Source organism: Rhagoletis zephyria, unplaced genomic scaffold, assembly GCF_001687245.7.
Source record: "Rhagoletis zephyria isolate East Lansing unplaced genomic scaffold, Rhagoletis_zephyria_1.1 Rzeph_scaffold_09275, whole genome shotgun sequence".
In the NCBI taxonomy this organism is placed as follows: domain Eukaryota; kingdom Metazoa; phylum Arthropoda; class Insecta; order Diptera; family Tephritidae; genus Rhagoletis; species Rhagoletis zephyria.
The window spans coordinates 7,525-17,238 of NW_016166354.1; the positions used below are offsets into that span (position 1 = coordinate 7,525).

At 36.8% G+C, this 9,714-nt stretch overlaps 1 pseudogene; it reads left to right on the plus strand.

The window, feature by feature from the left end:
- The first annotated feature begins 3,577 nt into the window (after nucleotides 1-3,577).
- On the plus strand, nucleotides 3,578-5,177 carry LOC108375661 (cytochrome P450 6a2-like; annotated as a pseudogene).
- Nucleotides 5,178-9,714: the final 4,537 nt, after the last annotated feature.

The window sequence follows — 9,714 nt, forward strand, 5'->3', positions numbered from 1 at the left end:
CCATTTTCACTCATTATTAACAGAATACTTACAGTGAAAATAACAAGGATCGGGGACTCACATATATCCTCGCCCCATACATCTGATTGTTCAGATATGGGATTTACTGTAAACTCCTTTATTTGAACAGCTAAAACCGATAAATTTCGTAAGATATTTTATAAATAATAATACAAAGTCTACTGAGAAAATCGTCAAAATCTATGCTGTATAGGCTTTATCTCCTATAGCACTGATTGTTCAGATACCAGTTTTTGCGATATATCTCCTTTATGTAGGAAACTAAACCCAATAAATTGTGTTACCGGGTTACATACCGATCACTAGCAGTGAAAATCACTTAGATTGGTGCCATATAAAGTATATCTTCCATACCTCTGATTGTTTAGATGCGATTTTTTATATAAGTATGTAACTCCTCTATCGATGTATGCAGATGTATTCAAAAGTAGTAATCTGTCAAAGTAAAATATTCATGAAAGGTATGAAGCCTTCGGTATAGCCGAAGACAGCGCTGCTCTTACTTGTTTGTCACTGCTTTTGTCACAGTCACCGACGAAAATCACTGTGACTGCAAGTCAAATAACGTTGCTCCTCAAAAGTCATGAGATCGCCCATCTCAAATTACCGATAAACACGCGCACACAGGCTCACCGACATAAGTCACAAGTTTTTCTACACACTTAGGGTATTCACAAGACGTCGTAAGCGTCGCAATGTATTAAAGTCGTCAAATTCTTTAATGTAAAATAACGGTTGAAATCATTTTAAGAGATTCGTATGGTATATTGCAAACATTTGGATGTAGTTGCAAATCCTCGAAAGGAATTTTAACCGTTATTTTACATACAAATTTTTTATAACTTTGTGACATTACGACGCTTACGACAACTTGTGAATACCATAACTATGTACTTAGGTGAATGCGAATAAATACAATTAGGGAATTCACAAGGCGTGTTAAGCGTCGTAACTTTTTAATCACGCATGCTTCTTCACGGACATTATTATTATTATTTTTCAAATTAAAAATTGCATATAAATAAGCTTCATCGCACGAGTATTGCTACAAAAGCTTGGCCCAAAGCCTTGCCTGAAATGAACGCACTAGTTTTTTTTTACAACTTTCATAGAAAAGAATTCACATCAGTATTCATTCAATGTAATTTTAAAAAGACAAACTCATAGTTTTGTTTAAAAATAATATTGTGTCGAGGTTTTCATCAAGCCAGCCTGACACAGGAAAAGGATTTTCAATAGTTGCTGAGCTAGCCGAAATTTGAAAGGCTTTTAAGAAGTGGCGAATATTTAGCTTACTCCCACAATTTTAAAACATCACCAGAGCTTTTGTTCTCTAATTTTTTGAAATAAATCTGTATTTCCGCATTAATGTCTTCAAAAACTGTTTCTGCAGATTCATCTGTTGTGCCTTTGGATTTGTCAAAAGTAAATACAGTAAATAAGTTAAACTACTAGATATGTATGTAGTTTAAGATTTTATTTCGGTTGAAAATACACATATGTACATTAGGGTGGTCCCTAAAGCAAATTTTTACATCAGTTTTCCTACGCCTCAACCCCTACGTCGAGGCTACTATAGTCGAAGGTATCACATCTAAATTTTGATCCCGATTGGAAACGGTTAAGGCGTGTCCCACAGGGGGCAAACTTCAGATTACATGTGATATCTTCGAATTTAGTATTATCGATTTTGGGTGTTAAATGAAAACAAAGCTTTTTGTTTTTTCTAAAGGACCACCCTAATGTCAATACATACATATCAAGCCCTAACCGTCAAAAAGATGGAAGCGACATTATTTGAAAATTTTAATTTTAATGCTCTAGTAACATTTCTGCAACAAAAAGAAAATTTTGAAAAAATGTCGCTTACATCTTTTAGGCAGTTAGGACTCAATTTTCGAGAATTACGTGATTGAGGGAAAACTAATTCACGCACGTTTACGCCAGAAAAAATTTCAGTCAAGCACGATCACGGAAGGTACGTGATTTTTCTCTCAAAACCGATCACGCTCACGAACGTGAAAAAGCGTGACACGGCGTGTCAGACAGAAAATCAATCTCTAATAGAAATCTTTCAAGACTTAAAATATTAAGACGCTCAACACGCCTTGTGATTCACCTAAAGGCGAAATTAGTCAACGACGTAGCGTAAACGTACGTTGACGCTGACATGATCTACCTTATGGCATTTGCGTGTTGCCGTTTCTACTCTCTCTGGCTCTATCAACAAATTTGATATGTTGCTACGTACGTTTACGCTAGGTCGTTGACTAATTTCGCCTTAAATGTCATTAAATTATGGTCAACGGCAAAAATCCACTCGTTATCAGTTTTTAGTTCTAATAAAAACCGAACCCACAGTGTACGGCGACCACAGTACGCCTTGCACAGCCGGTTTCCCTGTGTCGTGTGTTCGTGATAACAACTCGTTCCCTTGTTCGTTTTTACTAACCAAAATATCTACCAATACTCCCAAAATTGAGCGTACAGGCCAAAAATTTGTTTGTTAGTTTTGTATTAAAATATGGCTTGTATTTTAGCAAACTCCATTTAAATCCAAGAATGATACTGTGTACAAAAATTAAGAAAAATCTACAAAGTTTCAGAAAAATCGCGAAATTTTTGATAATAAGTATAATAATGTGCAAATTTCAAATCTCTAAAAAATCGCTTTGATTTTTGAGAATTTTTTTTACTGATTGTCCTACGCCTTTTTTTCCATATAACAGGTTTTCTGAATTTTTTTTTTGTATGAAAAAATGCAAATTGCAAACGTTTAAAAATTTGCGTCCATTTTTGAGAATTTTTTTGTTGGCGGTCCTACGTATTTTTTTCGTATAAAAAAAAGTTCGAAAAATTTTTATATGGAAAACAAATGCGTGGGACATCCAGCAAAAAAAATCTCAAAACTCAACGCGAATTTTTAGACATTTGAAATTTGCACATTATTAAACTAAAATTTAATTGCTCTAAAACTGCATACCTCAATCCTTTTTGTAAACTCGTATTAAAAAATTCGCGATTTTGCTAAAACTTTGCAGATGATTCTTAATTTTTATACATAGTATCATTCTTGGATTTAAATGGGATTTGCTAAAGCATAAGCCACATTTTAAAACAAAATTATCAAAAAAATGTTTGCACGTAAAACATTGCGAATATTAACAAAAAAGAGCCGTACGCTCAATTTTGGGAGTAACAGTACATAAAATCGAAGTGATTTTGTGTTTTCGATTAAAAATTTTATTGCACACATATATTGCTAATAATCAAAAAGGATATAATAAATAAAAAAACTAAGTTACAATTTTAGTGAACAGTTCTTGCAAATAATGATATTTTGTGGTTGAAAGGACTTGATCGCCGGCAGGAACTAATCAACTTCTGTGCTAAAGCCACAACAAACGGAAAGCAAAAATACTTGTTCATCAAAGATTTGTCTGAGATATCGTTATGGAAACTCGCCACTGAACATAAAATTTGTTGAAATCACTTTTTTCGCTTAACTTTTATTTTGTTGCTAGTCATACTTCAAATACATTGCACACAAGCAATAATGGCATATTTATCGCTTTGGATACCCCTTTACCTCTTCCTTGGTGCCGCAACGCTCTTGCTTGTGTGGTGTCGCAAACATCTCAACTATTGGGCCGAACGGGGAATTGTTCATGATAAACCGTCGCTACTCTACGGCAATGTAAGCGGCGTGGGCGTGAGTCAAGCGTTACGTGATCCCTTCTACGATTTCTATAATAAATACAAACATGCCGCTCCTTTTGGGGGCTTCCACTTAGCGACGCGTTTCGCTGCTATTATCTTCGACCTCGACCTTGTCAAGCATGTGTTGGTTAAAGATTTTGCAAACTTTTCCAGTCGCGGCGATTATTACAATGAGAAAGATGATCCAATTTCTGCGCACATCTTCAATTTGGACGGTGAGAAATGGCGTTCTATGCGTACGAAGCTTACGCCGACATTCACCTCAGCCAAGATGAAGTTTATGTTTCCAACAGTGGTAAAGGTGGCAAACGAGTTTGTAAACTTGCTACGCCATGAGGCAGAAAAACGAAAGGAGACTACTTCTGCCACGGCAGACGTGTCCGCGCAGTGCATAGAAATAAGGGACCTGCTGGCGCGCTTCACTACAGATGTTATAGGCAGTTGCGCCTTTGGGCTAGAATGTAATAGTCTGCACGAGCCAAACACGCAATTCCGCGTTATGACCAAGAAACTCTTTACACCACGTAGAAATGACCGCTTCACTTTTGGCTTTGCTCAAGCATATCCAGAGCTGGCGCGCAAAATCGGCATCAAATTTACACCGAAAGATGTCAGCGACTTCTTCCGTAAGGTGGTGCGCGACACAGCGGCGTACAGAGAAAAGGAAGGCATACAGCGTAATGATTTTATGAATCTGCTGTTGGATCTGAAAGACCAAGGGGAGGATGGTTTGACTCTGGAGCAGATAACCGCGCAAGCTTTCGTCTTCTTCATTGCCGGCTTCGAAACGAGCTCCAGCACGATGGGTTTTGCGCTCTATGAACTCGCCTTGAATCAGGAGATACAAACGAAGGCGCGCGAGGAGATTCAGACTGTGCTGACGAGGCATGATGGGAATTTACGTATGAGTGCATGCGAGATATGAAGTATCTGCATCAGATTTTATGCGGTTAGTATGTTGTTTGCGATCGTGAGTAGTGTGTCAACATAAAATTTGATATTTTTCAGAAACCCTGCGCAAATACGCAGTTGCCTCGATTACCTTGCGCAAAACTCTCAACGACTACCGCGTGCCGGATACTAAGTATGTGATTGAGAAGGGTGTCATTATTGGCATACCCGTCGATGCGATTCATCGTGATCCCGAGATTTATCCAGATCCCGATCGTTTCGATACAGCGCGTTTCGAACCCGAGGCGGTTGCTAAGCGCCATCCCATGGCTTGGTTGCCCTTCGGTGAGGGCCCACGTAATTGTATTGGCCTGCGTTTCGGTAAAATGCAAGCCATGGTGGGCTTGGCGTTGTTGCTCAAGCACTTCAAGTTTGCGTTGGCGCCTCAGACAAAAGTGCCGCTTGAAATTAAGAAAGAAGCTTTTTTATTGGCGAGCCAAGATGGCATTCATGTGCATGTGGAACCAATCGTCGGTGCGAAATGAATTAACTAATTTTTTCGTATTATATTATTTATATTTTTGGTATTAGCTAAAATTAAATATCATTCCGTGTTAGTATTAAAATAGTAAATTAAAATATGTATTAAGCTGTAAATAGTGTGACGCCTTTGTTGTCGGTCTAGCTGTATTTGTTGCCATGTAGTATAATATTTAATTTGCAATGGCAAATTTAAGAGGCATGGAACAAAAACCTAATAAATTTTAGTTGAAATAAAAAGGGGAAGTTTTTTCTGCTTGAACGGAACTGGAATAAGCACAATTAGACAAAAATGTTTGGTTTTAATTATGAGTAAACTAGTAGGCGAACTTCGTCCCGCCCAAGCTTAATTTTTTTTATTGAAACGTTTTTTAAAGACGATCGTTTGAGATTGACCCCTGTACAACTCAATCCTGGTGTCCACGAATGAAGCTTTAACCCAAAGTAATATTGGCTATTCAGGTCCATGGGGCCAATCGGAACACACGTGAGGTCGACATGCTCGGTCGTATAGCACATCGCGACAATATAATGAATGTCGATTATGGCACTTTTTGCCACTTAGCGATTTTTAGTAAAAACTCGACTCCAGAGCCACCCGGCGGCTCTTTTTTGCAATGGTATTGTCCTTCTCGAATATGAGCCAAATCGCATTATAATCACTCGACGCCTGAGCCACTAGGCGGGTACATTTTTTCACGGCAATATTCTCCGGGACAGATTCCCCACGAATTAAAATAAATCCGGTGGCTGGCAAGCTGAAGATTTACTTATTTCGGAATTATCTTTCAAATATGCAGTTAGACAGGAATCCTTTGTGATCTACATAGCATATCTTTACCTGTGTAGAATATTTTACATAATTAAAAAAAAAATATTCCAACAGAAATTGAAATTCCATAACCTCCCAATAAGCTTAATCAGTTTATACCCTATTTTGGACTAACAAGTCAAAACAAAGTCCAAAGAGCAGATTACTTTCTTTGGATAAAACCACTGTGCACAGTAAAAGGTCACAAGCATTTGGAAACATCATTAAATTATGCAGAAGGCAACAAGTTTATTTCGATTGAGGTTACAAGCGGACTTACAAGCCAGGCAGCTTCACTGGGTTGGTAAGCGAGGCACGATTGCATTGCACGGACAGCCGTATGAGGGCGCACGCAAGCAATGACCACACAGATTTTGAATTGCACAACAGCAGCGGAAATCATCATCACAAGCAGAGGGCATAAGAGAAACTAAAATAGCTGGAGCTGTTCGAATGCAACCAAGCGCTCAGTACGTTAGCACAAATTTAAGTATGAATACATGTACATGCACTAGGCGACAAATGAAAGTGTACACCTTGTTCTAATATAATATTTACATTTATTTTCATGAAAATTTGTTTACAATATTTGCTTGTGAAAATATAGTTCATTGTAAAATATAAGCCATGTAAATCAAAGTTGCATACTATATACATAGATATAAAGTTCACAAAAATTCAAAAAACTTTCATCCACATTTTCAGCTTTTTATTCAGAATTTATGGAGAATTTTGGAGGATACAATTTTGCAGCCCATTCAGTTTTAGTCTAAGGAAGTGCAACCGACTGCAAAATCGCGTTGATTTTCAGGAATTTTTTTTTTTTTGAGACAGTATTTTGCACTTTTTTCCATATAAGCATGAATTTTTTATGAAATAAAATGCGGGAGACCGTTAGCAAAAAACTTTCAAAAAATCAACGTCAGTTTTTTTAAATTGCACTTGTTATATAAAAAAAAACCGCAAAAGCAGTCTCCAAAAAATATTCTCAAAAATCAACGCCGGCTGAAACTTGCACTTCGTTAGACTAAAATTTAATGGGCTACAAAACTGCATACTCGAAAATTTTCTAGAAATTCTTAATAAAAAGTTGAAAATTTCGATGGAATGTTTTTGAAAGTGAGAAACTTTGATTTACTATATGTTTTATATTATAGAATGAACGATATTTTCATAATTAAATAAGGCAAAAAATGTTTCATGAAAGCAGTTGTGAATATTATTTTAGAACAAGGTGTACACTTTCATTTGTCGCCTAGTTTATATATGTATATAGCTAACAACAAGTAGAGAGCAAAGTGCATAAGTGAAGTGAAGTGAATGCTTCGTGAGGATGAGTTGCACTTTTAGCTGCTCCTACTACAGCTGTGGCTGCTGATGGCATTGAATGCAGCAATTAAACAATTCTGACACAATAGTTAAGCACACACCAAGAGATTCATTTAAGCAAACACGCATGCATATTCCCACGTATACATGCATACATACATATGTATGTACATATGAAGAGACATGTCGGATAGTGGTAACTAAATTAAATATGACTATTCACTGAGTACAGAGCATTTGTTAAGCAGATAAGCACATGTAATATTTGAGTTATACTTATGTAGCTTCAGTTTTGACTTTCGGAGTGGCAGAGTGTGGCAGGATGTTAGTGGGGAATAAGCGTGCGTAAGGATGCTACATTACTGCCACATTTGTGCAAAATTGCCAGAAGCTGTTGGCCCAAAAAGAGCTGTAGCAGTTGGCAAGTGGCAGCTGAAAGCTGAAAGTGCAGAGCTGTAAGCTTAAAGCCAACAGCGTTGAAACGAAAACAAGTTGTAATTTTCCGGGCATACAAATGCTTGGGGATTCATGTATACACTCGTAAATTATGACAATTGCAGCGTGTCTAAGCGAAGTCAGTAAGATAAGAACACACAACTCTGCCCTACATTGCATATGCGGCTGTGTTGTACACTGGTGGATGTAGAAATTGGGACGGCGAAAAATCAGCAATCAAAATGGTGTGGCAATAAAGTAAGTCTTCGATTATAACTTAGTCCCACACTAATCTTTTATCGAACTCGAAGAACTAGCTTGAATCAAACTGCATTGAAAACAGGACATTTAACCCTTTCGACCCCGCATTTTATCCAGTAATCTAAGGACTTTCGTTTTACTTCTAATCTTGCTATTTTCATTAAGGAAGTGTCTGGGCAAAAGTCTAAATCGTCACAAATTGGAAAGAACTAATTTTTTCCATGAAGAATTAAGACAATGCGTAATGCTATTTCGTTCACAGTTTTATAATTTTAGCCATAATTATTATGAAAATAATATTTTTAAAAACGTATTCTTGAGCCAAAAATAAAATGTTTCGCAAAGGCTGATGCAGTTTCTTGCAAATATCGCTGCTAAATGTTTTACAAAGAAGCTTATTTTTAAACATTCTTCATGCAGACACATGGGGCTCCAGTTATAATTATAATTTGATCAAATAACAATAAACTGGAACACTGGAGGTGAGACCGTAAACATGAGAAGAACACATAGGGGTTGAAAGGGTTAAAAAAAGCAATCCTGCTATTTTAGATGAATCGAAAAATCTGAAGGTTTCTTTTCTATCTGATACCTAGATCATTTTAATTCTCTCACTATCTTCCAAAATTTCGTTTGATAAGTTTCCTGAGCCCTCAGGCGGCAACTTATGTGTTAAAATTATCTAAGAAAATGTTTCCCATGAAATTTTACTATGCATTTCTTAGTCTTCATTTTCGCTCAGGCATTTATTTTTCCATTTTTCGACATGGGAAATAAAAAATTAGTAGGTCACAAAATAAAAAATACGAGCCACCTTTGCAAATCCATCGAGTGTTTTATTACTGGATAGGTATACTTTCAGAAAGTTTTAAGAAAGGCCGGGCTTAATTTCTAAGCATGGTAGGCGTTCAGCCTTATACAAATTTCTGCCATATTTATAGTCTGATACGGGTATAAACGGCTTTTTGGATTTAATTTTCTGTCAATACAACATTTTCATGTCCCCCACTGTATGTAAATAAGTGCAAAAACTCTTCATCGTCATTCAGTTGAATGTGCGCTATTTTCGTCTTTAACTGTATTAGAGCTTTATATCTTTCATATGTATGTTTCTATGTACCTATGTATATTACGGTGCGCCCTAATTTTCCACTTTGACACACAAGGCGCGATTCTCCCCCGAAAGGTTCATTTGGCCACAAAAATGTGCTCTGCGAAAGATTTTCAAAATCGGATAATGAAAAGACTGGCCCATGAGCTCTAAACTTACGCAAAAAAGCTCTAAGCTCACGCAAACAAACACTCTATAACTTCCAAATCTGACGAGATATGAAAACAGCGTAGCCATTTTTGAGATCAATGTGCCAAAATCCATTGATTGATACGAAATAAATAATAAATTTTAGTAAATTCGCAAAGGTAAATTTTGGATTCTTGAGGCACGTACATACTTCTGTCTCCATACAAATAGGGCACACACTAATGTACATACATATGTACATGCAAATACTTAAACTTAACTGAACTTTAGATTTACATGTCTTTGTTTATTCGCCTGCGTTGACCGACATGCAAGTCATGAACTGCAAAGTAAAGAAAAATTTCTATTTCTTCGTCGTTTGTTCTATTATTGGTTTTTAACGAGAACAAATAAACAATAATTGAGCGGCGGGTGGCGTTATCGTCATTGCTGTGTTACTGTATAG